This window comes from Ovis canadensis, chromosome X, assembly GCF_042477335.2.
Source record: "Ovis canadensis isolate MfBH-ARS-UI-01 breed Bighorn chromosome X, ARS-UI_OviCan_v2, whole genome shotgun sequence".
Classification (NCBI taxonomy): Eukaryota; Metazoa; Chordata; class Mammalia; order Artiodactyla; family Bovidae; genus Ovis; species Ovis canadensis.
Genome location: NC_091727.1, coordinates 41,434,240 through 41,451,257, shown reverse-complemented (window position 1 = coordinate 41,451,257; position 17,018 = coordinate 41,434,240).

Here is a 17,018-nt window from a genome sequence, read left to right as displayed (position 1 = left end):
TGAATCTTAAAATAAACTTTGATGAAAAGATGGATCTCTTAGGTCCAGGAGCAGTTGGAATTTCCAATTCTGTGAAGCTTTTAATATAATGACTCTCTCTGTTCCCTTCTACCTCTGCTTGCAAACTGGCTGTTTCATCTTTTTCTTGTAATTCCTTGTTAAAGCAACAAAGAGAAACCACTACACATTAGCATTCTAGTTTTTACCCCAGAGCTACTGGCTTGGTAGGTGGACAGTGCACCTTCCAGGTTAACAGAGTAACAGCTGTGTCACCCAAGCAAACTTGGATCTGCTTGCCTGTGTGGAGTAAAGCCAGTCTACTGAAACCAGGTTGTGGTGAAGTAAAGTGCAGCATTTATTGCAGGGCACCCAGCAAGGATCCCAAGGCAAAACATTTTTAAAGGCCAGGTGAGGCAGGGTGTTTGATGCTGAGGTAACAGGGCCATGTCACAGGGGTTAACATTATCCATCCTTTAGACGCCAGTAGATCTGGGGGCTATGTGCTGATGATCATCAAGTAAGTTAATTTCTTCCATTTGGTGGTGTTTCATAATTTTTAATTAGACAAATTTTATTTTGACCTCACCAAGTGGCTTACAGGATCTTAGTTCCCTAGAGAAGAATTGAACTCTGGGCCCTTGGCAGTGAAAGTGCAGAGTCCCTAACCACTGGGCTGCCAGGGAATTGCCGGGTGGTGATTTTAGCATCTGTAAAACAACTCAGGAAATGTGCATCAGATACCATTACCCAGATACTTCAGAGAGGAGCTAAAGCAGAGGATATGGGGGAGGGGTCTGTCCCAGGAAGGCCCCCATAGGATCCTGCTGGGTTATAGTCATACCCGCTGTCTTGGGGACCCCAGCTTTCTAGCCTGCTCTATTTATTTCGCCATCATTTGCTATCTAGGCATTAAGCAAACGCTGAAAATTTTAGGTTTTTGTTATAGCGGTGCTCTTCTTTCATGGTACCAATTCCTGTCTTCATCACGGAAGGCCTGCTGCTGTAACAAACAGAGCCTCTAAAGTTTAGAGGCTTAAAAAGCAAAGTTTATTTCTCTCATGTCACATTCCGAGCTGAGGATTCACAGTTAGACAAGGACCAGTGTAACACAATAGAAACAGGTCTACACAGTCACAGACATGATACAGAGAAGAGGTAGTCCAGATTGAGGAGAAAGGATGCGCTTTTCAATAAACGATTTGAGAGAACTGGATATCTGTGTGTAAAAAGGAAAAAGAAGAAATCAGACTGTTATCTCACACCACACACAAAAATTAATTCCAGGTAGACTGAAGAGACTAACAAATTTATGAGTCTTTTTTTTTTTCTTTTGTCACAAGCCAGAGCGGGAGATTTATGGCTGGGGGCATTCAGACTTTTTCTCATTCATTTATCTCAGAGGTGGTTTGTGCCAAAAACAAATAGGACTGCTTTGGAGGACTGACACTGCTGTGATCCCCTTGGGCTCTATAGCCTGTGGTTGGGGCTGGGGCCGCAGGCATGAATGAAAGGGGAAACCAAGTGTGCTCCCAGTGACTATACCTACTTCTGCTTTCCCCGCCCCAACCTCAGCAGGAGAGACTTGAATCCACAAAGCCATGTCTGTGTAAGCAGTCACAAGGAAAGCCCTAACAGTTATCTGGAGACAACCATACAGAATAATTTTGATCAGCAAATTCATGTGGGATCAGATCTGGCTTTCTGTACAGCCCAGATTCACTCAATAAATGTCTACCTTCTCCATCTCAGAGATGGAAGAAAGGGGGCAGAGTAAAAGACCACTATTGTCCAAGTTCCTAAACAGTTCAAACTTCTCTCAGTAGGTTAGGGTTGCTGTACCTTCGGTGTTTCTATCTGTTAATTTTCTTTCTGTCTTTTAAATTGTTGATTTATTTATTTTTGGCTGTGCTGGGTCTTCATTGCTGCTCACTGGCTTTCCCTTGTTGCGGGGAGCGGGGGCAAACTCTCTAGTTGCGATGTGCAGGCTTCTCATTGTGGTGGCTTCTCTTGTTGGGGAGCACAGGCTCTGGGCATGTGGGCTTCAGCAGTTGCAGCACGCGGGGCACAGTGGTTGTGGATTGTGGGCTCAAGAGCACAGGCTCAGTGGTTGTGGCGCATGGGCTTAGTTGCCCCATGGCATGTGGAATCTTCCCAAACCAGGGGTCAAACCTGTGTCTCCTGCCTTGCCACTGGGCCACCAGGAAAGCCCTTCTTTCTGTCTTTTAACTGAAGCATTTAACTTCTGAAGAAAGAGACGATGACTCATTTAGAGTCCCAGGCTCTCATGGGAGGGAGGCATCACCGACCTGGTGTTTGGACTAGGGAATTCTGCCTCTGAACCTGGCTCTGGGGAACCACGGCAGAGGTCTGCCAACAGGATTAACTCCTCTTTTGTAGACTTTTTCCACGGCAAGGGGTGCTGTGAAATCAGTATCTGTTGACCTTCAGTTTTGTACTTATTTTCCCTATTATCACCAATTGGAAAAACATAAATGTCATAAGACGAGGACATATTTCTGAAGCCATAGGATTTTTTTCTGAATAATTATAAACCACAGTTCAGTTCAGTTCAGTCACTCAATCGTGTCTGACTCTTTGTGACCCCATGAACCGCAGCTCACCAGGCCTCCCTGTCCATCACCAACTCCCTAAGTCCACACAAAACCATCTCATCCTCTGCCGTCCCCTTCTCCTCCTGCCCTCAATCTTTCCCAGCATCAGGGTCTTTTCAAATGAGTCAGCTCTTCGCATAAGGTGGCCAAAGTATTGGAATGTCACCTTCAACATCAGTCCCTGCAATGAACACCCAGGATTGATCTCCTTTAGGATGGACTGGTTGGATCTCCTTGCAGTCCAAAGGACTCTCAAGAGTCTTCTCCAACACCACAGTTCAAAAGCGTCGATTCTTCGGCGCTCAGCTTTCTTTATAGTCCAATTCTCACATCCATACATGACCACTGGAAAAACCATAGCCTTGACTAGACGGACCTTTGTTGACCAAGTAATATCTCTGCTTTTTAATATGCTGTCTAAGTTGGTCATAACTTTCCTTCCAAGGAGTAAGCATCTTTTAATTTCATGGCTGCAGTCACCATCTGCAGTGATTTTGAAGCCCAAAAAGTAAAGTCAGCCACTGTTTCCACTGTTTCCCCATCTATTTGCCATAAAGTGATGGGACCAGATGCCATGATCTTAGTTTTCTGAATGTTGAGCTTGAAGCCAACTTTTTCACTCTCCTCTTTCACTTTCATCAAGAGGCTCTTTAGTTCTTCTTCACTTTCTGCCATAAGGGTGGTGTCATCTGCATGTCTGAGGTGATTGATATTTCTCCCGGCAATCTTGATTCCAGCTTGTGTTTCTTCCAGTCCAGCATTTCTCATGATGTACTCTGCACATAAGTTAAATAAGCAGGGTGACAATATACAGCCTTGATGTACTCCTTTCCCAATTTGGAACCAGTCTGTTGTTCCATGTCCAGTTCTAACTGTTGCTTCCTGACCTGCATACAGGTTTCTCAAGAGGTAGGTCAGGTGGTCTGGTATTCCCATCTCTTTCAGAATTTTCCACAGTTTATTGTGATCCACGTAAAGCAGAAATAGATGTTTTTCTGGAACTCTCTTGCTTTTCCCATGATCCAGCGGATGTTGGCAATTTAATCTCTGGTTCCTCTGCCTTTTCTAAAACCACCTTAAACATCTTGAAGTTCATGGTTCATGTATTGCTGAAGCCTGACTTGGAGAATTTTGAGCATTATTTACTAGCGTGTGAGATGAGTGCAATTGTGCAGTAGTTTGAGCATTCTTTGGCATTGCCTTTCATTGGGATTGGAATGAAAACTGACCTTTTCCAGTCCTGTGGCCACTGCTGAGTTTTCCAAATTTGCTGGCATATAAAGTGCAGCACTTGCACAGCATCATCTTTCAGGATTTGAAATAGCTCCACTGGAATTCCGTCACCTCCACTAGCTTTGTTCGTAGTGATATTTCCTAAGGTCCACTTGACTTCTCATTCCAGGATGTCTGGCTCTAGGTGAGTGTGAGTGATCACACCATCATGATTATCTGGGTTGTGAAGATCTTTTTTGTACAGTTCTTCTGTGTATTCTTGCCACCTCTTCTTAATATCTTCTGCTTCTGTTAGTTCCATACCATTTCTGTCCTTTATCAAGCCCGTCTTTGCATGAAATGTCCCCTTGCTATCTCTAATTTTCTGGAAGAGATCTCTAGTCTTTCCCATTCTGTTGTTTTCCTCTATTTCTTTGCATTGATCACTGAGGAAGGCTTTCTTATCTCTTCATGCTATTCTTTGGAACTCTGCATTCAAATGCCTATATCTTTCCTTTTCTCCTTTGCCTTTCACTTCTCTTCTTTTCACAACTATTTGTAAGGCCTCCTCAGACAGCCATTTTGGTTTTTTGCATTTCTTTTTCTTGGGGATGGTCTTGATTCCTGTCTCCTGTAAAATATCACAAACCTCTGTCCATAGTTCATCAGGCACTGTGTCTATCAGATCTAGTCCCTTAAATCTATTTCTCACTTCCACTGTATAGTCATAAGGGATTTGATTTAGGTCATTCCTGAATGGTCTAGTGGTTTTCCCCACTTTGTTCAATTTAAGTCTGAATTTGGCAATAAGGAGTTCATGATCTGAGCCACAGTCAGCTCCCAGTCTTGTTTTTGCTGACTGTATAGAGCTTCTCCATCTTTGGCTGCAAAGAATATAATCAATCTGATTTTGGTGTTGACCATCTGGTGATGTCCATGTGTAAAGTCTTCTCTTGTGTTGTTGGAAAAGGGTCTTTGCTATGACCATGTGGCTTATGAGCCACATCATAAGCCACAACAGCAATAATAGTAATAACAATCTGCTAAATGCCTGAAATAATTATCTCATGGATATGAAAAGGCATTGGAGAAGGAAATGGCAACCCCCTCCAGTGTTCTTGCCTGGAGAATCCCAGGGACGGGGAGCCTGGCGGGCTGCCGTCTATGGGGTCGCACAGAGTTGGACATGACTGAAGCAACTTAGGAGCAGCAGCAGCAGAGGGAACCTGAAGATAAGAAAGGTGGGGGATTGAAATTCATATAGATCTCAGCAATAGTGGAAAGACATTGAGTTCAGCAGTGTGAGCTGCAGTGTTAACTTTGGACACAAGGAGCAAAGTCCCAGGGGGCAGTGTTTGTTTCTTAGGGCCTTGAGATTCTTCCCACTCCATGGTGCTCCTTGGCCTGGAGGGTGGTACTAGCTGATTACAAATCTGTAAGCTACATTGAGCCGTGTATCCTCTGATGTCACTGGCTGGGAATTATGGGAGAAGGGAGCAGGGCCTCTCTCTTGAGTGTTTTGGGATAAGGGAGAATGGAGCCTCTGTGTACTTTGTTCACGCAATGACCCAGCTATCTGAAACAAGGGAATTTTGTTTCTCAGTCCACTGATCTATCATGTAGGGAGAGGAGGAAGAGGAAAATGGACAAAATATAGATTTAGGAAGATTATTAGGACCCCGACACATACATGCAGATCAAAGTGATTTAGTACAGAGTTGAGTCAGGAGGAAGAGTAAGAGGCTACAGGGAAGTCCAAGGGCTCATGTTCCCAATGCCTAGGAGACTTCACTCAGGGCAGGGCACTGACCTTCCTGGGTCACCTGGGGATCACCCAGGAAATCCCAGCTTTGGTGAAGTAGGCATTTTCCCCATAGCCTCCTCCATTTGCTATCTGATATCTCAAGTCTCCACAGATAGGGTGTTTATATCTTTAGTTTTAAGACTCCATCCCAGTTCCCTGGTTAAAATGACTGCCAACCTTTTTCTCCCTGGTACAGATGTCGTGTCACGCGTTGTGCCAAGTTGCTTCAGTCGTGTCCGACTCTTTGTGACCTTATGGACTGTAGCCCTCCAGGCTCCTCTGTCCATGGGATTCTCCAGGCAAGAATACTGGAGCAGGTTGCCATTTCCTCCTCCAAGGGATCTTCTTGACCCAGAGATGGAACCTGCTTCTCTGACATCTCCTGCATTGGCAGGGGGGTTCTTTACTGCTAGCGCCACTTGAGAAGCCCCCATGAGGAGTTCACAAAGGCAGACTTCACTGGGAATAAAAGATCAAGATACATGAAGGTGTGGATGCATCTTCTCCTGGGGAAGATGGAGACAGAATCACCTTAGGGAAAGATTGAAGAAGGGGAGGTTGTCAATCAAAGCCAACTCCACATTTTGATTAGGACTGGCTCTGGCAACTAAGTATGGTGGAATGATCAGTGGGTCAGAAATGCCACGGAATGAATGCCCCAGGAACAGCCCCAGCCAACGGGGGATGGGAATTTGGTGATAAATACTGTATAAGCAGCATCCACCTGGGCCATTCTCCCTTGTCCTGTGAGATATAGGGGCTGCCAGCTGTGCCACAAGTGACACATTCCTTTCCCTCCAGCCCTATCTTCTGGCAGCTTCCATGAGTATGAATCTAACTTAATAGCTTACAAGTAGGGCAGAACCTCAGACCCTTCACATTTTGTTGCTATATATTTTTTTCTGGAACTTCTCCAGGAAGCACTTATTATTTTAAATAAATGAATGAATGACCCTTATAACTTCTTGGCAAGACCATACCCTTTATTGGCTTCCTGCCCCTTCCTGTCTCACTTCCTCATTCCCACACTGATATTTTCTAGGTTTACCTCCCAAATAAACAACTGGCACTCAAATTCTTGACTTGTGTGTGGGGGGTCTTCTTAGACAACACAAGGGAAGACAATATGTTCTACAGATGTTTGTACAACCACCCTCCACACTCCCCACCCTAGTCTGGAAGAGAGATTAATACAAGTTTGTACTACATTTAGTGGACTGGGAGACAGTGTGAGGAAGGAGAAGAAGGGAAAGCCTGAGGATTTTTATGTATTTCCTGCTTGCAGGGAAAGCTGTTCTCTTCCTAAGCCTCATTGCTGTCTCCCTTCCCTCCTCACAACCTTTGGATGCCCTTTTCCTTTCTTTCCATTGATTTAATTCCCAAATAACATATTCATTTAATGACTGTGAAATAGTTTAGACCCCATGGATAATGGAGTGGAATGACTGATGTAGAATATGGTACATTTTTCTGAACAATGAATTACAGTAATAAACATTCATCAAATACTGAATAGGAAACACTTCAAAACATTTAGTTTAAACAAGCATTCTGGTAATAGGTGCAACTAAATAACAGACAGGGTCAAATTAAAGTGCAAAATAGCAACTAGACAAAAAAAAAAAAAAAGACAAAGGATGGATCAGTGGGGGCCTTAAAGATAACATGGAATTGGATTCAAAATGTTTTTCTTTCACATGCATAATAAAACATGCTATTCATATTCAAGTATTCTGCAAAATGTAATGAGGAAAGCAAATCAAATTTTAAATAATGATGCTTTTAGAGGCAGTGGGACCTTTTAAAAAATACAAAGTAAAATCAATTACTGTTTTGAGATGACCTTTTAAATTTTAGCAATCCTTTCCTTCCTACCTAAAAAGTCCTCTTTTTCTTCCTCAACCCTCTGTCTGTTGAAACCCTACACAGCTTTCATGGAACCAGCTTAAGTGCCCTCCTCCTCCAGAGACCCCTCATGGTGTTTATTATCTTTACTATTCATTTTGGCACTTAATGATAATAGCTACCCTTTAGTGAACATTTATTTTGTGCCAAGTTGTGAACGAAATCTTCTGGGATGATTACCTCACAAAGCACAATAATCCTTAAAGTAGCTACTCTCATTATCAGAGTTTACATAAAAGGAAATGAAGGCTCTGAGATGCTGAGTAATTTGTTCAAGATAACAAAGTGAATTGCAGAGTTAGGATTCTACTCTGGGCCTTTTTCATTCAGAGGGCCACTATGCTATATTGCCCCTGCCCCACATCATAGAGCATTTTGAATTGGTGATTGACACATGTGACACTCCTCTCCTTGGGTTATATATTTCCCAGGTTAGACATTCTGGAACACTTCCCTGTGATGCTACTATGATTATGTGTCATATTTTACTAACAGACATTTTTTACATAAATAATGTGACCTATCTGTTCTATTTATACATTTAAGAATTGACAGTTATGCTCAAAATGATCCATAATATTACTGCAATTTACATCACAGAGTGTTCTGCCTATGTTTTCCTCTAGGAGTATGATGATGTCAGGTATTCCATTTAAGTCTTTTTTTTTTTATTGGAAAAGTTTATTGAGGCTTAACATTCAGTGAAATACACCGATTTTAATACACTTTTGATCATTTTTGACAAGTGAACCCCCAATCAAGATACAGAACATTTTCACCCTAAAAAGTTGGTTTTTTTTTATGTGTGCCAGCAATCAGTCAGCGGCCCTAGAAGGAGCCCCTTGATCTGGTATCTGTTACTGTGGCAAGGACTTCATACAAATGGAATAAATCAGTGTATACTCTTTAGTGCCTGACTCCTTTTATTAAGCTTAATATTTTAAAGATTCATTCAGTTTGTTGCATGTATTGGTAATTTGTTACAGGCATACCTCATTTTATTGTGTTTCATTTTATTGTGCTTTGGAAGTATTACTCTTTTTTTCCCTCACAAATTAAAGATTTGTGGCAACCTTGTGTTGAGCAATCTATTGGCACCATTTACCATTTTTTCAACAGCATTTGCTTACTTCAGATTTCTGGGTCACATTTTGGTAATTCTCATAGTAGTTGAAACTTTTTCATTATCGTTATAGTTGTTATGGTGATCTGTGATCAGTGATCTTTGATGTTACAATTGAAATTTTTTTGAGGCTCCAAGAACCATGCTCATATAAGACAGTGAACTGAATAGATAAATTCTGTATGTGTTCTGACTGTTCATGGATCAGGCTGTTCCCTCATCTTTCTCCCCCTCCTTGGGCTTCCTTGTTCCCTGAGATGCAATATTGATATTAAGCCAATTAATAACCCTATTCTGACAAAGGAAGATTCACATGTCTTTCAATTTAAATCAAAAGCTAGAAATGATTAAGCTTAGTGAGGTGGGGGGTGGTGGTTCTTGCTAAGTTGTGTCCAACTCTTGTGACTCCATGGACTGTAGCCCACCATGTCCCTCTGTCCATGAAATTTCCCAGGCAAGAATACTGGAGTGGGTTGCCATTTCCTTCTCCATCCATTTAAGTCTTTAATTCATTTTCAGTTTATTTTTGTATATGATGTGAGAAAATGTTCTAATTTCATTCTTTCACATGTAGCTGTCCAATTTTCACAGCACCACTTATTGAAGAAACTGTCTTTTCTCCTCTGTGTATTCTTGCCTTGTTTGTCAAAGATTAATTGACCATAACTGTATGCATTTGTTTCTGGGCTGTCTATCCTGCTCCATTTCTTGTCTGTTTTTGTGACCATACCATACTCTTTTGATTACTAAAGCTTTGTATAATGGTCTGAAATCAGGGAGTATCATTCTTCCAGCTCTGTTTTTCTTTCTCAAGACTATTTTGGCTATTTGGGCCTTTTGTGTTTCCATATAAATGTTTAAATTATTTGTTCTAGTTCTGTGAAAAATGCCATTGGTATTTTTATAGGAATTGCATTGAATCTGTAGATCGCTGTGGATAGTATTGTCATTTTAATAATATTGACCCTTCCAATCAAAGAGCACAGTATATCTGTCCATCTCTGTTATCTTCAATTTTTTTCATCAGTGTCTTATAGTTTTCGGAGTACAGATCTTTTGTCTCCTTAGATAGGTTTATTCCTAGGTATTTTATTCTTTTTGGTATAAATGCGATTGTTTCCTTAATTTTTCTTTCTGATATTTTGTCACTTGTGTATAGAAGTACAACAGATTTCCATACATTAATTTTGTATCCTGCAACATTACTAAATTTGTTGATGAGCTCTAATAGTTTTCCAGTGGTGTCTTTAGGATTTTCTATGTATAGTATCATATCATCTGAAAACAGTGATAATTTTACTTCTTCCTTACCAATTTAGATTCTTTTTATTTCTTTTTTCTTTAATTGCTGTGACTAGCACTTCTAAGTCTATGCTGAATAAAAGCAGCAAGAGTGGGCATCCTTATCTTGTTCCTGATTTTAGAGGAAATGCTTTCAGCTTTTCACCATTCAGTATGAATATTAGCTGTGGATTTGCTGTCTATGGCCTTTATTATGTTGAGGCATGTTCCCTCTATGCCCACTTTCTGGAGAGTCTTAAATGGATGCTGAATTTTATCAAAAGCTTTTTCTGCATCTATTGAGGCTATCTAAATGGCTTTCATTCTTCAATTTGTTAATGCGGTTCTACATCTATGTTCATCAGTGATATTAGCCTGTAATTTTCTTTTTAAACAAAGTATTTATCTGTTTATTTATTTATTTGGCTGCCCTGGGTCTTAGTTGCAGCACTCAGGATCTTAATTGTATCATGTAGGATATTTCTTTGTAGCACAGGACTCTCTAGTTGCAGTACACGGCTTAGTTGCTCTGTAGCGCATGGGATCTCAGTTCCCCAACAACGGACTGAACCCATGTCCTGTGCATTGCAAGGTGGATTCTAACCACTGGACCACCAGGGAAGTACCTGTAATTTTCTTTTTTTGTGATATCTTTGTGTAGTTTGGGTATCAGGGTGGTGGTGGCTTCATAGGATGAGTTCAGAAGTATTCCTTCCTCTGTGATTTGTTGGAACAGTTTCAGAAGGATAGGTGTTAGCTCTTCTTTAAATATTTAGTAGAATTCACCTGTGAAGCTATCTGGACTTGGACTTTTGTTCATTGGGAATCTTTTAATTACAGATTCCATTTCAGGACTGGTAATTGATAATGTTCATATTTTCTATTTCTTCCTAGTTCTGCCTTGGGAGATTGTACCTTTCTAAGAATTTGTCCATTTCTTCTAGGTTGTCCATTTTGTTGGTGTTTAGTTGTTTGTAGTAGTCTCTTATGATTCTTACTACGTCTGTGGTATTGGTTGTAACTTCTCCTTTTTCATTTCATCTCCATTTTTTTCATGATGAGTATGGCTAAAACAGGACTTTATGGATATTGCCACAACATGATTTTATACACACACCTATTTTCCCAAAGGACCACATCTTACTGAATAAGGAAATGATAGAAGCTTTCATGCTAAAGTGAAAGAGGACGAAGCCAAGGAGGTCCATTGTCTCCATGAGTTTTAAACCTTGCATTGGAGGTATTAGCCAATGCAGTTAGAGAGTAAAAATCAAATAGAGGGCATAATAATGGGAAAGGAAGAGGTAAAATCTATCCTTTTAGGGGGGCAGCTGATATTATATATCTGAAAAACCCAAAAGAGTGAAAAAAATAGAAGAAACAAGAAAATTCATTTAAATAGCAGGATATTAATTTAGCCTGCAGAGATCAAAAGCCTTTATACACACACATACAAACACACACACACACACACTCAAGTAATAACCAGTTAGAAGAAATAATGAAAGAGAAGACACCATTTATAATAGCAAAATAAAAGTAAAGTGCCTGGGCATAAACATAAAGAGAAATGTGAAAAATCTTTATGAAGAAACTATAAAACACTCCTAAAATATCCAAAGAGTACAAAGGCATGGCATGTTCATTGATAGGAAAATGTAAGAGCATGAAGATGTGAATTCTTTACAAGCTAATCTATAAATTCAACACAATCTCAATATAATTTCATCAGTCTTTTTCCTTAGAGCTAGCAATGTTGTGGAGAAGGCAATGGCGACCCACTCCAGTACTCTTGCCTGGAAAATCCCATGGACGGAGGAGCCTGGTGAGCTGCAGTCCATGGGGTCGCAAAGAGTAGGACACGACTGAGCAACTTCACTTTTACTTTTCACTTTCATGCATTGGAGAAGGAAATGGCAACCCACTCCAGTGTTCTTGCCTGGAGAATCCCAGGGACGGGGGAGCCTGGTAGGCTGCCGTCTATGGGGTCACACAGAGTCAGACATGACTGAAGCGACTTAGCAGCAGCAGCAATGTTGATTATCAAGTTCATTTAGAAGAATGAATAAGCAGGAATAGATATCCCTTAATAAAAAAAGCAATGAAAATAGCTAGCTCTAACAAATATGAAGATATATTATAAAGCTTTTATAATTAAAATAGCATGAAATCAGCACATGAGTAGACAAATACAATAGAATATTAAAAATCCAGAAACAGGCTCCCATGAATAATTAGTATATGGGAAAGGCTTATCTCAATCATAGGAAAAGAAACATTTTCTAATAAGTGGCATTGGAACAATTGACTAGCCATATGGGAAAAGATAAAATTTTACTTATTCCTCACACTGAATAAATTCCATATAGATAAAAGTTCTCAGTGTGAAAAATGAAAGTATGCAAATAATAAGAGAAAATATGACTGAATTCCTTACAGCCTAAGAGTGGGAAAACTTTTGTAACTATAATTTAAAATTTAGAAGCAATAAGGAAAAAGATAGATACATTTGATCAAATAAAAGTAAAAAAGTTTTGCATGCAGAAAAAAAAAGCAAGTAAAATGACAAATGAATTGGTAAAATAAAAGATTTGCAACTTATGTTTTAATCAAGAGGTAAACATCTTTAACAAGTAATGAGCTTAAAACTGAGATGAAAACAACAAAACCCAACAGAAAAATTGGTAAGATATATGTGCAGCTAACTCACAGAAAAAGAAAAGAAAATAGCCCTTAAATATTGAAAAAAGAAACAACTTCACTCATAGTAAGAGAAATTCAATTTGAAACTCTAGAGATAGCATTTCTAACCTAAAGACTGGCAAAAATTGTCAAGTTTGACAGCATATGCTGTGGGCTGCCTAATCTCCCTGAGCAGTCGTCCGTTTTGAGTGCACAGCATTGGTTTCTGCTGCTGGAAGTCTAGGTATTCAGCAGCGACTGGCCATAGTGAAAGGAAATCCATGTTGTTGGGAGGCATCCATGTTGTTGGGAGGCCATGTGGAGCCTTCAACACCGCCACCATAACCACTTTGTTCATAGGCACTAGAGTGGTCAAGGAAAGAAGCTGGTGACATCCAAGGGACCAGTCATCCCATGTACATAGTGGATGCTCTGTGGGGGTCATTAATGCAAGACACACAAAAATGGCCCTCTGAGCCCCTCTCATGCTTTCGCGTATATGCCTCTCGCCCAGAACAGGGTGTGTATCTTTAGCAACCTTCTTCTAGCCTGATGTTTACAATTTTCTCAATCAAGGTTCTTAGTTATAGACAACAGTTTTATAGACAACACGCAGAAAAAGGTTGGATAAAAGTCAGTCAGAAATAAGGCAGCCATGACGATGGACTCAGTAAAAATATGCAAATACCCCATGGGAAAATTATACTCGAAACACTACCAACACTGAAATTTGTGTTAAGTAAGCCAATTTACAGTATCTGCCCAACCATGAAAGTTACTATTTCTTTTTCAGGACATTTAAAGAGCATAATTAACTATAAAAATCCCACTAAAGTTTCTAGATTAAAGTATAATAATTGTCAACTATCCACATACAAATCTTAATACCTTCAATACAATATCCAGTGTCTTTAATATATCCTAGCACTTAACGCGGAGAAGGCGATGGCACCCCACACCAGTACTCTTGCCTGGAAAATCCCATGGACAGAGGAGCCTGGTGGGCTGCAGTCCATGGGGTTGCGAAGAGTCAGACACGACTGAGCGACTTCACTTTCACTTTTCACTTTCCTGCGTTGGAGAAGGAAGTGGCAACCCAGTCCAGTGTTCTTGCCTGGAGAATCCCAGGGACGGGGGAGCCTGGTGGGCTGCCGTCTATGGGGTCGCACAGAGTCAGACACGACTGAAGTGACTTAGCAGCAGCAGCAGCAGCACTTAATGAATACTTGTTGAAAGGCTGAATACAAATTCTTCAAGAAAAACTTTTTTTTCCTGAAAACCTAGGAATTTCTCCACTGAAACAGGATGGGTGACACTGGTAAGACCAATCTCTAGTGGCCTGCCCAGACTTCACACTTAATCTCAGTAAGAATCGTACCATTTCACAGCACCTTGAATTTAGCCTTACTCATACTTAATAAAGGAAATTGTTCATAAATTTCAATATTTTTTACATACTTCCTGACTAATCTTGGCATCTCAAGATAAGGGCAAAACTAGTTGTGAGTTCTGCCCTTTAGAGCTGTAAACTAGTGTTGTAGACAATCACGCTTCTTTGTGATTGCCTTCGTTTAGAGTCCTCCAAAACAGGACCCTGAGATAAAGATTTGGAGACAAGTAGTTTATTTGGGAGGTGACCCCAGGAAGCACAGTGAGAGTGAGGAAGTGAGATAAGAAGGAGGGAAAACGATTAAGGGTGTGTCAATGAGCAGGCAGCTGGGGCTCAATCCAGCCAGAGCCCCTTTGACACTAAGTACAACATACTTCAGAACCGCTCTGCTGAGCGTTAAGGAAGCTGGAGTATTTATCGATTCTCACCTTCTTAGTTAAAGTCCCAAGGATTGCCCTGGGGTTGTTAATTCAAAATATCCAGACATTTTCAGTGTGCTTCCTGGTCCAAAAAATGCAGAGATGCAAGAAACCATCAGCGTGCATAGGAAGTGTCCCACAGTGACCTCCAGAGTGGAAAATAGGCGTTAAAGACTAGCCAAGCTGAAAAGATTATCTAACTAGATGGAGGGAGTGGGAAGACTTAGAAGAATACATTGGAAAAGTACCTCATCCTGCTTGAGCTGTACTCTGGGATGTGGTGCCTTGGAATTTTCTTTCTTTTCTGGCAAGAGGCAGAGAATAAAGCTCCTGCCCTCCCAGTGATTAACTGTACTATTCATCCAAAAAGAAACAAGCATTTGAAGCAGAGAAAAAAGAAGTAAGTAACCCAAGGCAGCTTATACGGTGAATGATATGTTGAAGACAAACTTCTAAAAAGGGCTTTTATTGCACTGGTCAGAAAGTTTGTTCGGTTAGTGAATATGTTGTTCACTAAAGTTCTTGATGAAAATGAAAAACGCTTTTTATTTTTACTTAAAACCAAATGAACTTTTTGGGTGACCCAATAACTTCACTTTGGGGCTTTGTGTTGTGTCCAGCTCTTTGTGAACCCATGGACTGGAGCCCACCAGGCTCCTCTGTCCATGGAATTCTCCAGGCAAAAATACTGGAGTGCACTGGTAGTCATTTCATTCTCCAAGGGATCATCCCAACCCAGGAATCGAACCTGGGTCTCTTGCATTGAAGATAGATTCTTTATCTTCTGAGCCACCAGGGAAGCCCCTTGGGGCTTTGGAGTTAGTTAATAAATAAAAGTTAAGCTTAACATTGGTGACAAAGTTTATGCAACCTAGATGTTTAATGCTTTCAACATCTTACTTTAGATAGAAAAAGTCTGGAAACAGGAATCAATTGATAGTAGTTGCTATGGCTAAGGCACAGGGTGTATATTATATACATTTAATATATTAGTAGATGGATATGCAGTATATACATTTGAGTTTTTAAAAATAATTTATATATAGTATATAGAATCTTATATTCTTATGACCTTCCCTGGTGGCTCAGAAGTAAAGAATCCACCTGCCAATGCAGGAGATGCGAGTTTGATCCCTGGAAGATCCCAGGAAGATCCCCTAGAAAAGGAAATGACAACCCACTCCAGTATTCTTGCCTGGGAAATCCCATAGACAGAGGAGTCTGGTGGGCTAAAGTCCATGGGGTTGCAAAAAGTGTAGGACAGAACTTAGTGACTAAACAACAATGTATCTTGTAAGCAGCATATAGATGAATCTGTTTTTTAAAAATCCAATCAGCTACCATATATCTTTTTAAAATTTATTTTATTGAAGTATAGTTATTTACAATGTTGCATCAATTTGTATCGTACAGCAAAGTGATTCAGTTATATATGTATGCATTTTTTTCATATTCTTTTCTATTATGGTTTGTCACAGGATATTGAATAGTTGGACACGACTGAGCGACTGAACTGAACTGAACTGATTGAATATTGTTCCCTGTGCCATACAGGCTTTCCTTGTAGCTCAGTTGGTAAAGAATCTGCCTGAAATGCAGGAGACCCAGGTTTGATCCCTGGGTCAGGAAGATCCCCTGGAGAAGGAAATGGCAACCACTCCAGTATTCTTGCCTGGAGAATTCCATGGACAGAATTGCCTGGCGAGGCTACACAGTCCATGGGGTTGCAAGAGTCGGACACGACTGAGCGACTAAACCACCACCATGTGCCACACAGTAGGATGCTGTTATTTATCCCTTTTACAAATAAGAGTTTGCATCTACCAATCCCAAACTGCTAATCTATCCCACCCTTACTAGCCCTCCCCCTTGGCAGCTAGAAGTCTGTTTTCTATGTCTGTGAGTCTGTTTCTTTCTCATGATAAATTCATTTCTGTCATATTTTAGATTCCACATATAAGTGACATCATATGACATTTCCTATGTCTTTTGATTGAAACCTTTAGTCTGCTGTCTTTTAAAGTGATAATTGGTAGGTATGTACTTTTTCACTTGTTTTCTGCTTGTTTTTGTGGTTCTATGCTCTTTTCTTCTCATTTAGTGTCTTCCCTTGTGGTTTGGTGATTTTTTTTAGTGGTATGTTGTATTCCTTTTTCTCTTGTTTTTGTGTATCTATTGAAGGTTTTTGATTTGTGGGTAACACGGGGTTCATATATGTTGACTGATAACTGTATCTACTTGTTTTAGATAGTCATTTAAGTTCAAAAACATTCTAAAAGATCTACATTTTTTATTCCTCTCACCCACCTTTTGTGTTTCTTTGATGTTATATTTTACATCTTACTACTTATCGTTTTACTGTTTCAATCTTCACAGTAACTTATTTGAAAGAGGTTGATCCACAACCTTTACTGTATATTTGCTTTTATCAGTGGGATTTTTCCTTTCCTATAAATTCTTACGTCTTGTTGTAGCCTTTTCTTTTCCAATTGCAGAAAACCTTTTAGCAGTTCTTTTGGGTCAGTTTAGTACTGATGAACCCTTTTAGTTTTTGCTTGTCTGGGAAGTTCTTTATTTTTCCTTCAATTCT